The 20,802-nt window shown below is 37.6% G+C and overlaps 1 protein-coding gene across 1 annotated transcript in view; it reads right to left on the reverse strand.

The window, feature by feature from the left end:
- The window catches only part of MYCBP2 (MYC binding protein 2), a 267,804-nt gene that overhangs the window by 246,268 nt on the left and 734 nt on the right, over positions 1-20,802 (reverse strand). The gene's annotated exons all lie outside the window — the stretch shown is intronic.

Below are 20,802 nucleotides of genomic sequence, written 5' to 3' on the forward strand. Positions count from 1 at the left end.
AGGGGCACCTGGGTGGCTCAGTGGGTTAAAGCCTCTGCCTTCGGCACAGGTCATGATCTCAAGGTCCTGGATTGAGCCCCACATGGATGGGGCTCTCTGCTCAGCAGGAAGCCTGCTTCCCTTCCTCTCTTCCTGCCTCTCTGCCTCCTTGTGATCTCTCTCTCTCTCTCTGTCAAATAAATAAATAAAATCTTTAAATAAATAAATAAATAAAAATGACATGGCATATCAAAACTTGCGAAATGTACCTGAAGTAGTGCTTAAGGAAAATGTATAGCTGTTTGCAAAGATTAAAATGCATATAATGAAAAAAGAAATTCTGAAAATAAATGATCTAGGCTTATATCTTTAGAAGCTAGAAAAACAATACCAAGTAAACAATGTAAAAAGAGGGAAACAAAAGTAAGAACAGATAATTGATAAAATAGAAAACAGACATTGAGTAGGGAAAATCAAGGAACCAAAATGGGGTTCGATAAGGAAAAGACTGCTCTAGCAAGACTGGTCAGGAAGAAAACAAAAACCAAAAACCAAAAAAAAACACAATTACCCATATGAGAAATAAGAAAGGGGACATCATCATAGACACTGCCCATAAATTTGACAATTTAAATACAAGGGCAAATTCCATTGAAAAATGTAACTTCTCGATATTAAATAAGGAAAAAATACAGTATCTGAATGGTCTTATATTCTGTTAAAGAAACTGAATCCCTAACCAAAACCCTTCCACAAAGAAAACTATAGACTCAGTGGCTTTACCGGGGAATTCCTCTAAATACTTAATTCACTGGTCCATTTTTTCAATTTCGATCTTAAACTAAATCTTCCTATAAATATAAAAAGAAGAAACTTCCCAACTCATTTTATGACACTAGCATAATTCTGATACCAAAATCTGAAAAGAATATTTCAAAATAAGAAAATCTCAAGCCAACATCTCCCATGAACAAAGAAGCAGAAATACTACCATAGCCAAAAAGTGGAAACAACCCAAATGTTCATCAACTGACAAATGGTAAACAAAATGTGGTACATCCATATAACAGGATACTATTCAGCGATGAATGGAACAGACACATGCTACTTTATGGATGAACTTTAAAAACATTATGCTAAGTGAAAGAAAGCCACAAACTGTATGATTCCATTCGTTTCAAATGTCCAGATTACACAAATCTATAGAAACAGGAAGCTGATTAGTGGTTGCCAGGGGCTGATGGAAAAGAGAAGCAGAGTGAGTGGCAATGGGTATACGATTTCTTTTTTGGGTAAAGAAAAATGTTCTGTTTGCACAACTTTGTTAATACACTAAAAATTACTGATTTGTATACTTTCACATGGTGTGTTTCATGGTATGTGAATTATATCTCAACTAAAAAATAAGATTAAAAAAGCCACTGATCTAAACGTGATTTCAATGTTCAGCAACCTATAAAAAAGATAAATTACAAAATCCAATCAATATAACTCAACAGGATAGTAAAATAAGGAAAAAAATATCATTTAAATAGAAAAAGTATTTTATAAAACTCAACAACTACTTGGATGAAATACTTTCATAAGGCAGGAAAAAAATAATCTGGTAATTACTAAATCTGGCAATTACTTAATCTGGAAGCCCGTAAATTAAACAAAAGAAATAAAAATCATAATGATGGAGAAGAAAACAGTAAAGCATTTTTACTTGTACATAATCTAACTGTATTTACATAAAGCAAAAGTAATCCACAAATAATAAGTGAATTATCCAGGTCACTAGATACAACACCAATTTTTTAAAAAAATCAACTAATTTATAAAACACTGTATGTACTTAAAGCTTTTCTAAATAAACCAGTTATTTCTCCTATGTAATTAATGTAATGATACTCTCATCACTGTGTTCAAGCATTACTAAATAAATTAGGGAGGAACAGTAGTCTGATTACTAAGTAGAAACTTTTATTTACTTTCCTAGGCTGATAATTAGTAACAAGAAAAGAGATTTGAGCAATTCAAACTGATCTGGGGAGAGATGCAAACAGATTTCCTATATATAGCATCAATCTCCTGATCTATTTAGAAGTCTTCATATGGCAGTGGGGATGGGGGATAATAATTCTACATAAATCCACCTTGGCAGTGGGCACAGCAGTCTAACAAAATGAGGGAATAAAAAGTGAGGAAAGAAGTCTCTGAAAAGTTAAACTTTAGACCATGCCTCCTTCAGATTTATATTCCAGATACCAGTAGCCAAAGTGGGTGAGAAAAACTCAAGCCATGAAGACATTGTAAAACTTTCTTAGGACAATCTGTTCACCCCAGGCCTCAGAGAGCTACCACAAGTGTAACAACAGTTATCAGTCAAATAAGCAGGCAAACAAAAAGATACAAGGAACCCTGAGAACTAGCAGAAATACACAACAGATACCAAAACAGAGTGCAGGTGGAATTTTCAGACCCAACTATGCTTACCAAATTTAAAGAAAATAAGAGACAGCTTTAAAGTATCTGCAGCATATGAGGAATATAGCATATATGGAAGATAACCAAATCAAACTTTTATGAAAAAGAAAAATACAGTAACTGAAATTAAAGACCCACTAGGTAGGTCTGCAGCATCTCAGACACAGATGAAGAGAGAATTTGAAGAGATTAGAAAAAAGTATCAGCACAGAAAGATAAAAAGGTTGAAAATGTGTTCTTGAAGCCTCCAGGTCTGAAACCTCCTTCAACTCCCATCATCCCGAAAGAGATAGCCTTTACTTCATCCAAGAATACTTCTCATACACTGGACCCTATCTCATTAGCCATCCTCAGGATTTCACTCAACCACTTGCGTCCTCTTTTTGTTCACTAGTGAAATCTCTTTAACTGAGGATTTCTAAACCTAGAAGCCTACTGGCCTCCTCCAAATGAACGGGGGAATAAAAGTTAAATGATTCTCTATTTCTCCTCATCATGAAATTTCTTAGGGAAAAGTGGTCTTGAACTTTATCAATCCCTTACTATCAAATTCCTATGTATGACTTCTCAATGCCACAAACTTCCTTATTGCTTATTCAATTCCCTAGCTTCAGTCTTTATCTTTCACATTCCACTGTATATGAATATTGTCAGTCTACTTCTTTAAATACCTTCCTCCTACCCCTTGACTTCAACCCTTATTTTAGTGTTTCTTCTATCTTTGATGATGATTCTTTCTCAGTCTAGTTTAATAGGTCCTTTTCCTGTCCTTGAAATGTTTATTATATATATTACATCTTCTGAGAGTTATCTGTTCATATTCTATATTTTTTAATAATCCATAACAATCCTAAATAATAATTATTGAGAGTTCAGGAACATCATCGGAATACTGATCAGGAGCAAGTTGTGCTCTCTGACAATAAAGGTACATCTACCAAAAACCTGACAACCTTTCTAGCTTCTTCAAAATCCTACCCCAACTCATTTAGTTCAGATTAGATCTCCTAATTGCTCCTTAAATGGGCCTTACTTCATGAATTATCCTCATTCTCTCTTTTTTATTCATTATTCCCATTCTTCTCCTTCAGTCTAGTAGGTTGAATAAAGAATTTAGAGACAAATGGCCAAGGTTCAAATGCAGACTGTGTCATTTATTAGCCATGCTCTGGGAAAGTTACTTAACCTCTCTATGTTAGCTGTCTCTTCAGTAAAATCGGGTGAAAACAGTACCTCTCCTATTGGATTATAAAGCGCTTAGAGTTACACCTGGTATTTAATAAACACTAAACAAATTTTATTTCTTATTATTATCATGCTAAAGTGTCTACCTTGATTTGGGTTTCCTCAGAAGCAGACTTGATTCAAGGATTCATGTAAAAGGAGCTGTTTTGAGAAGTGAGCCAGGAAAAACACTGGAGGAGGGGATCAAAAGTAAGATAGGGAAGGCAGTCAGTAAAGAGTGGATTAGCCAACTACCCTGATGGGCAACTAGAGTATGATTCTACTGGAAAACTCTGGTAGATAGTGTAGAACATGGCTCAGTTACCCCAACGAAAAATGAGGTATTTACCCACCAAACTTTTCATCCATCACTGGTTGAAAGCCTTTCTAAAGGCATTAACTTTGGCATTTCTGGCTTGTCCTGCCCATAAGCCAAGAAGGTCTCTATGGCCAATAAGAAAGCTCTCGGGCAGAAAGTCATAGACACAAGTAGAAAGCATGGAAATAAATGCCAAAGAGATAGGGCTAGGACACTAATAACATCTACTATAGCATCTCTTATCCAAAAGATAATTCTTTGTCTCCTTCTTCAAACTACTATCTTCCTTATTCCTTTTTAAACACTGATTTTTTTTCTTTTTAAAAAATTTTTATAAACATATATTTTTATCCCCAGGGTACAGGTCTGTGAATCGCCAGGTTTACACACTTCATAGCACTCACCATTGCACATACCCTCCCCAATGTCCATAACCCCACCCCTCTCTCCCAACTGCCTCCCCCCAGCAACCCTCAGTTTGTTTTGTGAGATTAAGAGTCACTTATAGTTTGTCTTCCTCCCAATCCCATCTTGTTTCCTTTATTCTTCTCCCACACCCTTAACCCCCCCATGTTGCATCTCCACTTCCTCATATCAGGGAGATGATATGATAGTTGTCCTTCTCTGATTGACTTATTTCAGTAAGCATGATACCCTCTAGTTCCATCCATGTTGTCGCAAATGGCAAGATTTCATTTCTTTTGATAGCTGCATAGTATTCCATTGTGTATATATACCACCTCTTCTTTATCCATTCATCTGTTGATGGACATCTAAGTTCTTTCCATAGTTTGGCTATTGTAGACATTGCTGCTATAAACATTGGGGTGTACGTGCCTATTCGGATCGCTACATTTGTATCTTTAGGGTAAATACCCAGTAGTGCAATTGCTGGGTCATAGGTCATAGCTCTGTTTTCAACATTTTGAGAAACCTCCATGCTGTTTTCCAGAGTGGTTGCACCAGTCTGCATTCCCACCAACAGTGTAGGAGGGTTCCCCTTTCTCCACATCCTTGCCAGCATCTGTCATTTCCTGACTTGTTAATTTTAGCCATTCTGACTGGTGTGAGGTGATATCTCATTGTGGTTTTGATTTCTATTTCCCTGATGCCGAGTGATGTGGAGCACTTTTTCATGTGTCTGCTGGCCATCTGGATGTCTTCTTTGCAGAAATGTCAGTTCATATCTTCTGCCCATTTCTTGATTGGATTATTTGTTCTTTGGGTGTTGAGTTTGATAAGTTCTTTATAGATTTTGGATACTAGCCCTTTATCTGATATGTCATTTGCAAATATCTTCTCCCATTCTGTCAGTTGTCTTTTGATTTTGTTAACCGTTTCCTTTGCTGTGCAAAAGCTTTTGATCTTGATGAAATCCCAATAGTTCATTTTTGCCCTTGCTTCCCTTGCCTTTGGCAATGTTCCTAGGAAGACGTTGCTGTGGCTGAGGTCGAAGAGGTTGCTGCCTGTGTTCTCCTCAAAGATTTTGATGGATTCCTTTCTCACATTGAGGTCCTTCATCCATTTTGAATCTATTTTCGTGTGTGGTGTAAGGAAATGGTCCAATTTCATTTTTCTGCATGTGGCTGTCCAATTTTCCCAAAACCATTTATTGAAGAGGCTGTCTTTTTTCCACTGGATATTCTTTCCTTTGTTGAAGATTAGTTGACCATAGCGTTGAGGGTCTATTTCTGGGCTCTCTATTCTGTTCCATTGATCTATATGTCTGTTTTTGTGCCAGTACCATGCTGTCTTGATGATGACAGCTTTGTAATAGAGCTTGAAGTCCGGAATTGTGATGCCACCAACTTTGGCTTTCTTTTTCAATATTCCTTTGGCTATTTTAGGATTAATTGTTCCATTTCTTTGAAAAAAAATGGATGGTATTTTGATAGGAGTTGCATTAAATGTGTAAACTGCTTTTGGTTTGCATAGACATTTTCACAATATTTGTTCTTCCAATCCAGGAGCATGGAACATTTTTCCATTTCTTTGTGTCTTCCTCAATTTCTTTCATGAGTACTTTATAGTTTCCTGAGTACAGATTCTTAGCCTCTTTGATTTTTTTTTTTTAAGATTTTATTTAATTTAGAACAAGTGAGGGTGGGACAGGGGGAAGAAGGAGAGGGAGAAGCAGACTCCCTGCAGAGTGGGGAGCCCAAAGTGGGGCTTGATCCTAGGACCTGATATCATAACTTGAGCTAAAGGCAGATGCTTAACTGACTGAGCCACTCAGGTGCCCCTAAACACTGACTTCTAAATACTCTCCTTTCTTCCCCTAACCTCAATTTACTTTCCCCCTGAAATGTGACTTCTTGCCTTCTGGAAAAATGAGGTGGGGGTGAGTGGGTTTAGGTCATTATCTCTTAATGCAAACTTGAAGATGAGGTCTTTAGACTTCTATTTAGCTAACCTACAGGAAAAGACACAGTTTGTAAGTGATGGTATGTTCATTGTTCATGAAGAACCTTTGAATATACTGAGCATAGTGTATTTGAGACAAGATTGAGAGAGTCCCAGCAGCAGACTTTTCAAATTACAGGTCTAGAGATCAAGGGAAAGGTTTTAACTATAAATCACACACCAGGAAGTAAAAAACCAATTAGGTAGTAACTACAATCAGAGGAGTGACTGAAATAACCAAGGAAGAAAATTTAGAGAGAAGGGTACCAAGAATGGACTCTTGAGAAACTAGCTCTTTCTAAACTAGCTATTTCTATACTTGTAATCTAGTCACCTATTATATCTATCATTCTTTCTTCATTCTTCTAACTCCAAAACATTCTTGAATCCATTCTGTTGTAAACAGACTTATACTGGAACACAACCATGCTCATCTGTTTACATATTTATTGCTTATGGGCACTTTCAAACTCTAACAGGAGTTAAAGAGTTGCTAGATTGTAGTATCCTAAAGCCTAAATACTTGAGGGTATTTGTTCCTATACAGAATTATGTTTGCTGACCCTTCACTCATGAGACAATAAATACCAAGCAACCTCATATGTGTATACCTGGGTTCCCAGAAGGAAACAAGATAGATTTGAGTTTGAAATATTTGAGGAGATAAAGGCCAAAATGTGCCAAACTGAACAAAAATTATCTCACAGATCTCAGAAATTCAATGAATACCAAGCACAAGCTAAGCACACATACACACACACAAACTTTATTTAGGCACAGCATAATCAGATTACTAAAAATCAAAGGAAAAGAGAAAAACCGTAAGAGCCGTCGAGAAAGAATTATGGTTACAGTATGGTGGCACAAATTAAAATATAGCCTATCTTTCCTACTGTTTACAACGAAGAACTATGGACAAAATACAAGAAGAAAAAAGAAAAGAAAGAAAAAAGAGCTGAGGACTCTGAAAAGCAAACAAAATCATTTGTAGAGCGGAGTTCAATTTGGAAAAATGACCCACAGGAGAGTGAACTTCCCAGTTCAATTATTTTTCCTTTCTCTCTAACAGCTTTGCCCAAAGGCCAGGAACCAATCACTGATCAGAGCAACAATCCAGAAGTTAAACCTCCAAGAGAAATCCTATCGTTCTGGCCAGCAGAATTAAGGAAAAGGGCTCCTGAGCGCTGAAGAATGTGGAAAAAAAATCCTGAAAAGGATAATGAGGAGAGAAAGGGAGTCCCTAATTCTATCTACAAACCCACACAGGTCTTGGGCTTACGCCAGACCTACAAAGGTACAGATCAGACCCTACCAGTATAGCAATGACTCAATTGAACTGAGATTTAAAGTACCACCCATGAAAGTGCCAAATTTGCCATCTGAACCTAAATGAGTTGACAGTCTGCTAAAAGGAACAATAAAAATCAAAATCTTCCCCCGATTATAAGCCTCAGAGTTTACGAAACATAACATTAACAATGTCCAAGATGCAATCCAAAATTCTTGCAATGCAAAAAAGCAAGAAAAATGTGACCAATTGCAAAGGAAGAAATAATTAACGGGTACCAACTCTGAGGTGACCCAGATGTTCCAATTATCCAACAATAGTTATTTTGATTGTGTTATGTTAGTCACCTTAGTTTTTAATGTAGTATTCCAAGATTCATTGTTTATGTGTAACATCCAGTGCTCCATGCAATACAAGCCCTCCTTAATACCCATCACCAGGTTCACCCATCCCCCCCACCCCCCTCCCCTCTAAAACCCTCAGTTTGTTTCTTGGAGTCCATAGTTTCTACATGCAAAAATGGCAGAACACAAATCCTTTTCAAGTGTATATGGTACAATCTTCAAGGTATACCATATCCCGGGAGATATGGCTTATCTCAATCAATTTTAAAAGACTGAAATCATACAAAAATATGCAATAGATTGTAGTAACAACATAGTAAGAAAATACCAAATATCTGAAGGTTAATAAAATAATTTTTTTTTAAGATTTTATTTATTTATTTGACAGAGAGAGAACTCACAAGTAGGCAGAGAGGTAAGCAGAGAGAGAGGGGTAAGCAGGCCTCTGCTGAGCAGAGAGCCCGATGTGGGGCTTGATCCCATGACCCTGAGATCATGACCTGAGCCAAAGGCAGAGGCTTAATCCACTGAGCCACCCAGGCACCCCTTCTATTATAATGTATGGCTCAAAGATAAAATTACAAAAAAAATTAGAAAATATTTTAAGCTTGAGCATCTACCTTTGGCTCAGGTCATGATCCCAGAGTCCCAGGATCAGAGTCCCCAAATTGGGCTCCCTACTCAATGGGAAGTCTGCTTCTCCCTCTGACCACCCCGCCCCATGCTTTCTCTCTCTCTCTCTTTCTCAAATAAATAAATGATTTTAAAAAAAATATTTTAAACTAAATGACAAAGAACATTCGGAATATCAAAGCTGTGGGACACAACCAAAGTAGTGTTTACATGAAAATTTATAGTTTTAAAAACTTATGTTAGAAGAAAAGTCTAAAATCAATTATCTAAGATTCCACGTTAAGAAACTAGAAAAGAAGAGCAGAGTAAACTCAAAGTAGAAGTAAATTATTCTGATGACAAGAAAGTCAACAAAGGAGAAAACAGATCAACAGAGAAAATCAACAAAGCCAAAGCTGTTTCTTTGAACTTATGAACAAAACTGAAAAACTTCTGGCTAAACTGATCAAAGAAAAAAGAGAAGACTCCAACATGAAGAATGAAAAGATGAATGATCACCACAGATCCCAGATATTAAAGAATAAATGAATGCTAAGTAGCTTTCTGCCAAAATGTTCAACAACTTAAATGAAATGGACAAACTTCTCCAAAAGCTGACATGAGAAAAAATCTGAATATCCCTGTATCTATTAAAGAAACTAAACTTGTCAAAAGCATTCCCAAAAGATAACTCCAGGATCAAATGGTGTCTCTGATGAATTCTATCAAATATTTAAGAATAATTTCTTAAGAAGTTTTAATAATTATATATGTATATATACCTGATAGCTCCAAAGTTTCATGGAAACTTTTTAAAAATACAGAAAGAGATTACTGTCCAAATCATTTTATGACACAAGGATACCTGTAATACTATAACCTGACAGACTAACAGAACAATACCCTTCAAAAATGTACATCCGAAATTCTTAACAAATATTACTAAATCAAATTCAATAATATATCACATATAAGAAGGTTTTATCCCAGGGATGCAAGGCTGACTTAACATTCAAAAATTAATTTAATTTTTCCTTTTTTTTCTCTTAATATATAATCATTTCAACAAATGCAGAAAAGATACTTGCCAAAATTCAATACCCACTTATGATAAAAACTAAGAGCAATGTAGAAATATTAAAGAACTTCCTCAAATTGGAAAGGCCATTAAGACACCCACAGCTAATATCGTAATATTGAAAGACTGAAAGACTAATTTGTAATTGTTTCCTCCTCAGATTAAGGAACAAGGAAAATGCAACTTTCACCACTTCTATTCAGCATAGTTATGGTGGTTCTCGTCACTGGAATAAAAGTTGGGGGGGCAGAGTCAGGGGGTGCATTTCTGATTTCTGGAAGTCAGAAAGAATAATGACTGATCTTAGAACATCCCAGAGAATCTACAAAACAACTATTAAAATTAATCCATGGCATTCACTACAGTCCACCTATTACACTACTAGGATTCACTTTCTTCATATGTATTCTGGAAAAAGCTCCTCCAGAATTCTGCTTCATCCTTATTTCCTGGAGAAACATTCCAGGGGAAGTAAAGTAGGACAAATTACAACCCCCACTGGTGACTGGTTTCAGATGGCTTCAAGAAGAAAACTTTGTTATAACCTGTTTCCTGCTAGTCATTCTAGATTCCCTTCATCTTTGGCTAGCATTTCTGCTGGTCCAGGTGGCTGATCTTGTGAGGCAGTCATCAGACCTTCTCATGTCCATTTAACATCGTAACTGGAAATAAATACCAAGAGACACCTAGTAGATCACGTGTGTCCCAAATCCCCATACTCCATCGTGTAACAGCAGCCTTACCTCCTCCCAATGATCTGGTGCTTTAGTCCTGTCAAAATGGCAACTCCTTTCCCTTGAAAGGGGTGTCAAGTCCCAGAGATAGCTGTGTCTCAAAGTGCAACAGTACTCCTACAGTGTCTTCTGTTGGAAATGTTTCCCTTCTGAAAACTAGGACCTTTTAATCCCCAGTGCTCGGCTACAGAGATGGGAGTATAAATTTGCCAGTGGTATTAAGTGGAACCATTCCTATTTCCATGTGTCCTTCCTACTGGGAACCCTGGAGGATGGACCCTCATCCTGCAGGGTATAATGTCCAAATTGCTGGGTATCATAATCAGTTGTGTCATCAAGACTGTTTTGCTGCTCCATCAGGTCAGAAACTTCTGGGTGATGTGATGCGTGATGCAACAAATGGATCCCATGAATCCTCCTGTGCTAAAAAGTGGGTCCCTTGGGGCACCTGGATGGCTCAGTGGGTTAAAGCCTCTGCCTTCGACTCAGGTCATGATCTCAAGGGTCCTGGGATCAGAGTCCCGCATTGGGCTCTCTGCTCAGTGGGGAGCCTGCTTCCCCATCCCCACAGCCTGCCTCTCTGCCTACTTGTGATCTCTAACATAGAGAGATTTTTTTTTTTTTTAATTTATTTTGACAGAGAGAAATCACAAGTAGACAGAGAGGCAGCCAGAGAGAGAGAGAGAGGGAAGCAAGCTCCCTGCTGAGCAGAGAGCCCGATGCAGGACTCGATCCCAGGACCCTGAGATCATGACCCGAGCCGAAGGCAGCGGCTTAATCCACTGAGCCACCCAGGCGCCCCGAGAGATTTTCATTTTTTAATGAAAAAAAAGAAAAAAGAAAAGATAAAAGTGGGTCCCTTACTCTGAAACAATGTTATGTGGGACCTTGTGATGATGGATCTGTAAGGTCTGTAAGCCTTCAAATAGTGGCAATAGCTGAGCCTCCACAAGCTATAAAAGCAAACTCATAAATATGTGTCAAGAAGCACCTAGGTGGCTAAGTTGGCGAAGCATCTGTGTTCGGCTCAGGTCATGATCTCAGGGTCCTGGGATCTAACCTCACAACAGGGTCCTTGCTCAGCAGGGAGTGTACTTCTCCCTCTGCCTCTCTCCCCACTTGTGCACTCTCTCTCTCTCAAATAAATAAAATGCTAAAAAAATAAAAATATGTGTCAAATCCAGTCAAAATGGAAGGATGTGAAGGATGGTTAGTTTCCACTACTCAAGCAGGACATTCAGCAATTCAGTTGCCAGATGAGTACTGTTAAGTAGAAATCTGTTATTGGGCCCTTGCATAGCCACCACTAGTAATTTTCCACAACACTTATAGGCCAAAAGAAATACCTAACAGTAGTTTATTAACTACTTAGATTCAAATAATCAATAAGAATCTACATCCTAACAACTCAACCATTTGAAAAAATGATACACATAAACTGAAAAATATTTATAAACACAACTGCTTAATACTTGGACATGTATAATGCTAGACACTGCACAACTTCTCAAAATTGGAATCTGACTGAACATGCCACCCTCCCTTCCTGTTTCACACTAATTTTTGTGCAGTGCTTGATGTATATCACAGCAACTACCAAAAATACAACTTCAGAAAGATATGACAGCATCAAAAGGAACATGATCTAATGTCAAAACTGTGAACTACCTCTAGCTAGTTCTTTGTGACAGAAGCTGATGTGTTTCCTTTGAAATTCTGAAATATCCCATGGTATTCCTGTGTGTCTGCTATGGTGTTTCAGGGTGCCTCAGTGCATCTGGGAATCAGCACACACGTGTGTATACCCATACACATGCACTCCCTTTCTTCTCTGAGTGGGCCTAGCACCTCCCAGTAGGTTTTGCTGTGATCTAACTCTAGTTATTGGTTTGATGATAGCCAGTAGGGGGAAGAAGAGATTGTATAGTAAAGGCAGCATAGTTTTCATGTAACTACCCTCTAGCTAGGAGAAAAAGGCCACTCTTACAGCCCCAAAGAGCTTGGGGGAACTTGGGATTTCAAGATTTTCAAGTGCATCAACTCAGATGTCCTATCCAAAGAGTTGGGGTCCCATTTACTTCTAATCAAAGCAGACAACTGGCATAGAAAATTTGTGAGAATTCAACATACCTTAGAGTTCTGCTACTCTTAAAAATTGTCTTGAGCCTAACCTTTAGCCTTTTCTTTCCTCCTACTAAGGATGAGTTTCTTTACACAATGCTAAAGAAATCACCCAACTTTTTCATTTTGCCCCCAGTTACTTTCACCCTTTCATTGTCTTTCTCCAATCTATCAACATCACTTATCAACAACCATCTGATTACACTGGCCTTACAATTAATAACTTCCTGAACCTCTCAAAAGCATAAAATATTTGTACTCTCTGGTGCATTCCCTTCTACAGGAATTTCATTCCAAGACACCACTACTCAAAGTATTAACAACTGCACAGCCACGGTGTATGCCAAGGATTATTAGCATCACTGCTCCATCTACAATCCACAGTGGGGTTCTCGCTGTCAACCAGACAGCAGATAATCCAGCTCCAAAATCCCATTTTATTTATTTATTTATTTTTAAAGATTTTATTTATTTATTTACAGACAGAGATCACAAGTAGGCAGAGGCAGGTAGAGAGAGAGGAGGAAGCAGGTTCCCCGCTGAGCAGAGAGCCCGATGTGGGGCTCAATCCCAGGACCCTGAGACCATGACCTGAGCCAAAGGCAGAGGCTTTAACCCACTGAGCCACCCAGGCGCCCCCAAAATCACATTTTAAAGTCTACTTCCTCAGACCATTCCTAGCACCACAACTGTTTTGGGTAAAGCTCCACAGGAAACAGACTCTGAAATTGTGTTCTGTGTACCAGAGGTTTACCAGTGTAAACTCTGAACCAACAACTGTAGAAGAATGAAGGAAGTAAGATTGAATTGTAATGCAGTCACACAAAGGACTGAGCCAATCCCATGTGGAGCTCTGGCACTGGGAGTGGATCTTCAAGGTTGTCCTACCCTAGGGTAAAAGAGCCAGACATTTATATCCCTAAAGCCAACAGGCATTGGATGCAGGTTGATGCTGAAGAGGAGGCATGACTTTGAGAGAAGCAGTTCTGCAGGTCCAGGGAATGCCTGGAATGGGACTCGGCTGCAATTGGTTTTAGGTGCCAGTATTCCCAACAGCTAGGGGAACTTGTACCTGAACAGAGGGATCTGGGTGGTGAACCAAGCAGCCACTAATGGAGTATTACACTAATTTGGCTAATGATGGGGGAGAATTAAGCCATTTGCCCTGCCTTCTTAGGAGGAAACACAGTCCATCCCCAGTTGATGAGAGAAAACTCTTCTTTGCAGAGGAGTACTAGCTAATAAATATAGAAAAAATAACAGAACTATTAAAATCATCATTTTGAAACCCCTAATGAAATAACTGACTCAGACAAACATTATCAAAGAATGCTAAAACCATTAGGTGAAAGATATTCAGTGTACTGGAGTTATGAACCATCAATACCTGCTTATTGCACAAGAAAAAAGGATACATTTACAGAGGAGAGATCTGGCGGGTACCACCTTACCCAAGTAAATAGACTGAACATTAGTAAACAGTGGCACAACCTAAAAACATATGGATGGGCTAAAATATGGAGTATTCAGCACTATATGCAAAATATTCTAGCTAAAAAATGTTTAACCCAAACCTAATGAAGCCTTAAATCCTAACTCTCATTTACAAGAAATATAGGGATAAAAGACATGGAGACTAACAGTATCTGGGGTCCTGCCTTTAAAGAGGGAGATTTATAAGACATTATAGAAAACGTAAAATAAGAGTGACAGAAAACTGATCTGTGGTGGCCAAGGGCTAGGAATAGGAGGGAACTACCCGAAGAAACTTTTTGGAGTGATGGAAATGTTCTATACTTGACTGTGGTGATGGTTCTAAGACCCTTCAAATGAACATTTTAAAAGGGTGAATTTTATTATATGTAAATTAAGCCCTGAATAACCTGAATCCTCTTCAGAAAACCTGAAAATTTTTTAATTAAGAAGAGTATTCTGACTATTCTGTTGATTTTTAAAACAAAGATCTTAAAATACAAAAGCATTTTTAAATTAAAATTTTCATTTTATTTTTAAGGCTGATCACAAGATTTTCTCTTATCTTAAGCTAGGACTAATTTATCTCATGTCTACCTACCAATATGCCAACAGAGCAGTTTTTGCCTTAAAATGTATTTATATAGGATTCCACAATTAGAGCTATATCAAACACATTATTACCTAATCACAAATATAGATATACAAACTCTAATTCAATCTCACATCACTTACTAAAGTACTCCTACAATAATGTTTCTTTATAGTTCAAAACCATCAGGGTCTACTGTATAAAATCTAATTTTTAGCTTGCTGTTCAAGCTGCCTTACCCTGACCAAAGTCTCCATTCCCATTATGAATTACCACTACTCTCCCTCCTAACACCTACATGATCCCATTAACAGAGTTCTTAACATTACCTGCACATAAACTATGCTTTCTCACTTTTTGCTCATGCTTTCATGCCAGACCAGAATGCCATTTCCTGTAACACTTTTATAAGTACCTGCCTTTGTATTTTTCACCATTACCCAGATAATAAACTCAGGTATAGAAACTATGTCTTATAAATCTTTATAGGGCCAATGGTTAGCACCAAGTAGTAATCCGTGAACCTTTGTTGGATTAATTGACTACTTAACCTCTTAAAACCAAAATCCCAAGTATGTGAGATAAAGTAGCTGAAGTAACTAAGTGGGTTTAGCTTAGAGAAGAAAAGCAATTCCCTATTTTGACCATAATCTCCTCTATTGTTTCCACTTTGTTCTTCTACCACTTCAACCCACATCCCCTGACTCCTCTTTATCTCTCAGTCTAACAGTTCCTTCCTTGCCGTTACTTTCCTTTTTACCAAATGGTCAATGTCACCAAAACTTACACTTTGTTTTTTCCTTTGACCTCCAGTCAGACTAACCTTGAGCTAACTCACCCAACGGTTTTTCCCATTTCTTTGTTGAGTGAAAAAACTTATAATATCATGCTGACTAGAATTTTAAATATATAATTTTAATAAAAACAATAGCAGCAGCAGCTGACATATAGTGAGTACTTACCCTGTACAGGCACAATATCCTTTAAATAACCCTATAAGGTTACAAGTAAAGAAACAGACAGAGAAATGCTAATTAATTTGCCCAACTTAGAAAAAGGTAGAACTGGGATTTGAACTAAGGCAGTCTGCCTTTGAGGCAGATTTAGCGACTGACCTATAAGCGTTCCCAAATGCAATGCTATATTACCATCCACACTCAGAATTGATCAGACATTCCTTTACTGATTTCTACTCCAATCCCCTTCCCCAAGTTAATGTTCTAATTTTGATCGGTTCATTCATACAAAAATACATTTACTGAGTCACTGAATAAACGAAATCATTATTCTCACATTCATCACAGTCACTGAGACCAAAAATAAGAGTAAGACATGATATTTGCCTTTTAAGTGCTCAAATGCCATCTGCCCCCTCACTCTCAGCAGTAATCAATAATATTTAGTAGCACTTAATTTGCCAAGCGTTTTAGATATATGAATTCATTTAATCTACACAGCAATCCTCATTATCATTATCCCCTTTCTACATATAAGTGAGGCATAAACAAATGTGAAATAAAAAGTGGGGCTACACCAAAATAAAAAGCTTTGGACAGCAAAGGAAACTATCAATAAAATGAAAAGGCAAACAACAAAATATGAGGAAAAAATGTAATAAAATATTACCATATATCTGGTAAGAGGTTAATACCCAAAATATATAAGGAACTCATACATTACAAAAGCAAAAACAAATACTAATAAGCATTCAATTAAAAATGGACAGAGGACCTGAAACGACATTTTTCCAAAGAAGGCATACAGATGGCCAACAGGCACATTAAAAGATATTCAGTATCACTAATCATTAGGGAAATGCAAATCAAGACCACAATGAGATGACTAACTCACACCTGCTAGAATGACTGTGATAAAAAAGACAAGAAATAACAAGTATTGGCAAAAATGTAGAGAAAAGGGAACGCTGTGCACTGTTGATGGAAATGCAAATGGGTAAAGCTGCTATGGAAAACAGTATAGAGGTTCCTCAAAAATTGAAAAATAAAACTACCATATGATCCAGCAATTCCACTTCAGGGTATTTATCCAAAGGATATGAAAACACTCACTCAAAAAGATATCTGCATTCCATGTTCACCGCAGCATTATTTACAACAGCCAAGACATGGAAGCAAACTAAGTGTCCATCAATAGATGAATGGATAAGGAAAATGTGGTATGCGTATATGTACATATATATATATATACACATATACATATATACACATATGTATACATACATACATACACAGAGACAGAATATTATCCAGCCATTAAAAAGGAAATCTTGCCATTTATAAAACCAGATGACATGAATCCTGAAGACATTACCCTCATTGAAATAAGTCAGACAAAACCAAATACCATAAAATCTTACCTATATATGAAATCTGAAGCAAAACAAAAAACCTGAACTCATGACACAGAGAACAGACTCGTAGCTGCTAGAGGTGGGAGGTGGGGGTGGATAAAATGGGTATAGGTGGTCAAAAGATAAGGTTATAAAATTAAAAAATCATGGGATGTAATGTACAACATAGTGACTATCAGTAATACTGTATTGTTTATCTGTAAGTTGCTGAGAGTAAATCTAAGAGTTCTCATCACAAGAAAACAATAGTTGTAACTGTGGTGATGGATGTTTACACTTATTACAGTGATTTCACAATATATACAAAAATGTAATTATTATCTGATAAACATGAAACTAATATAATGTTATATGCCAATTATATCACAATAAAAATTTTTTTCAAAATCTTGAAGCAAGTAAATTATATAATATATCCAAAGTCACACAGCTAAAAAGTGGTAGAGCCAGGACTGAAAAACCAGTCTAGTTTCAGAGTCTAAGCTCTTAACCACCTCACCAAAATGCCGTCAAAATCACTGACTCCATTAGGCTTGCATCCCTCAACTACTCTACAGAACATATAAAATATAATCCACAGTAATTAATTTATTCAACACCGACATAACCCATTTGCCTTATTTTTTGTCCCTTGAACACAAGCTTGTTCCCACCTCAGAGCCTTTATAATTTCTTAAAACACTCTTCCTCTAGATCTGCCTTTCCATCATTATGATTCAACTTAAATCTTGAGACCTGCCCTGAACACCCTACCTAAAATAGCTCCCCCACTATAAATCATCTATCACATATAATTGGTTTTCTTTCTTTCATAGTTACTTATCACTACCTGAAACAATCAGTTGTCTATTTCTCCCCACTAGAGCAGAAGTTCCAAGAGAGTAGAGATCTTGTCTATTTTTCTCACTGGTACATCTTCAGCACATAAAACAGAGCCTGGAGGGACGCCTGGGTGGCTCAGTTGGTTAAGCAGCTGCCTTCGGCTCAGGTCATGATCCCAGCGTCCTGGGATCGAGTCCCACATCGGGCTCCTTGCTCCACGGGGAGCCTGCTTCTCCCTCTGACTCTGCCTTCCACTCTGTCTGCCTGTGCTCGCTCTCGCTCGCGCTCTCTCTCTGACAAATAAATAATAAATAAAATCTTTAAAAAAAAAAAAAAAAAAAAAAAACAGAGCCTGGCACACACCAGACTGTTGGTATTTACAGAATGGATGCCAAAACCTGTGCTATACATTGGGATTACTAAAATGAATAGGATAGAGTTCTTAGCCTCAATAAACTCCAGTCTTTATAGTTAACTCCTCCCTTTCTAAATTAGAGGAAGACTAGCCCTCAATTTTTTTCAATGGCTAACTTCTCCACCAATATCTTAAACCTGTCTCTGAGATCTCTTTGACTTCTCTCCATTAATTATCCCCTCTCCCACCTCTTTATTTTCTCCTTCTCCGCTTACTGAACATTTCCCACCCACTCTCCCAAATTTGAATATCCTTCCCTCAATCCTGCAACTGCCCGTTACCCCAACATCTCTCAATGACTCCTCACATCTCTCTATGACCACTTCCTCAAAAGATACCCAGTGACGGGGAAAGTGTTCTCACTTTTTAAGTATTTAACACTGCTGAGGACTTTTAATCCACTTTCTTAAGACCAGAGGTGCCACTGTCTCACAGCTGTCTTCTTTTTTCTCTTTTTTTCAGCTTCCTTCACTCTCTCTTCTCTCTCACACCTTTAAATTGGAAGCTCACTAGAGCTTCATCTTCTATTCTGGCTCTATTCTCTGTCTTTAAAGATCTCATCTTCTCTTCTAACCCAACTAGTGCCCCCATTCAAATAATTGTACCATTCATTCACAACCTAAATCCAAGCTCCACTTGCCGTGTCATATTTAACAAAAATGTGATTGAATTCTTATGCAAATTCCCAATAAAAAATAGTCGCAGGCTCACTTAGATAAAATAATGCAAACCAGAATAAGCAATAATGTTCTGAATGAGCACTAGAAGGCAGTAATACACACCTTAAGCTGGTTTCCATGACTACTTCTTAAAATATGTGAACTAATTCTTCATTAATTGTAATTGACAGGCTGTACAAAAATGGATCAATGACCAAAAATCACTAATAAATGTTATATACGTGATTAATCTATATGAATTTTGTCTAAAACTGTTATAATATATAATATATATAATATAGCTCTAGATACACAAAACTGTATTACTACACAAGTATACTAGTAGAAAGTTAATATAGGAATGCCAGTCACAAATTATAAGCCTGGAACAATATACATAATAAATTACAGTTCGAGAGGGGTTTGTAAAGATGTACCTAAAGTGCCATAATTCAGAAACTCACAGCTCAAAATTATAACTATCAGAGCAAACTGTCTAATGAGGTTTTGTGCTATTTTCAAAAACATGAGCAAGAAATCAGTTTGTGCCACTATGGCCTTCAGTTTAGATTGCAAAAGGTCATTATATATATTTATACCCAAATGATAAACTGCCCAATCCTGTAAACAATTACCCATAAAAAGTGTGAACAAAGCTCCTTCTTAACACCTCTGCAATGGGTAAGAGCCCCAGTACACAATGGTAAACTACAAATACCTGACTTAACAACATAAGCCCTTTCATAATTAAAGGACATCTTATTACTGCCTAATACACTGCACATTCAATAAGTACAGTAAACTCTGGAACTTATTGACAAAATACTACTATGCTTTCCCCATGTGTTGCAAGAAGCTGTGAGAAAAAAAGATGAAGGAAACTCCCAATTACCACTGTCAAAGCCAAGCTGGTGAAACAAGTCAGTCATCATCCTTCAGGGTATGTGGCATGTAGGGACAAGGAAAAGAAAACAATAGGAGAACCCTCAACAAAAAGACACCCACATTTTAAGAAAAAGAAAATGAAAGTGATTAACATCTCTTTATATCAAGGAAGCTTAAGATACAGTGAGCCTAGGAAGAGATTGTAGGAGCTACTCAAATTTTCTAGTTGGTGGAAGCTAAGCAGTCATATTTAGAAATTCTACAGCTTTCCCCCTTTCCCCACAAAACCCCTTCACCCTCTTCTACTCTAAAGCCTATAAATAATAGGGGAAATAGAACATAAGATGAAAGGAAATGGCTGATGGGACATCAGAACTCAAGTGCAGCTGCAATCACATCTCTAGAATACCAAAATGTCCAGTTGTTACCAAAGTACAGCTCTAAAAATCTCTACTAGACACCGTTTCACATCCACATAAATCTCCTTCTGCATCTCCTTTGCATAAATCTCTTAAACTCCGTGCCTTATCCAACGGCACGATTATTTAAAACCCATCCAATATATGACACCATCCTTAACCTATACCACTGCTCCCCTTAAGTGAAAGGTAGATTTTTGGGGGGTGGAAAGTGGAGGATGGAATATCACTGGGGGGTGGAGGGGTAGTTGGTAGAATACGTACAAATACCATTGCGGCAGAGGTACTGGAACGCCACTTCCTTCACCACTCTTGCAAATTCTCTCCGTGCAATGCCCTCTTAGCCTCTACCAATCCCTCCTCCCTCCTCAACAATACACACACACACGTGTCGTAACCGACCGGCACCATCACCTTTTCTAACATCACATGCTACCTCCCACTCTCACTAACCCCCCACAAAGACAGTCACACACACGGCAGAAATTGTTGCCACCGCACCCTATCTCAGTAAGTGCTTCCACCACCCAGCATCAAGCCCTTGTAGAAAGACAACTCAGTAAACAGGTACGCAGACACACATACATGCATGCAC

Source organism: Mustela nivalis, assembly GCF_964662115.1.
Source record: "Mustela nivalis genome assembly, chromosome: 15".
NCBI lineage: Eukaryota > Metazoa > Chordata > Mammalia > Carnivora > Mustelidae > Mustela > Mustela nivalis.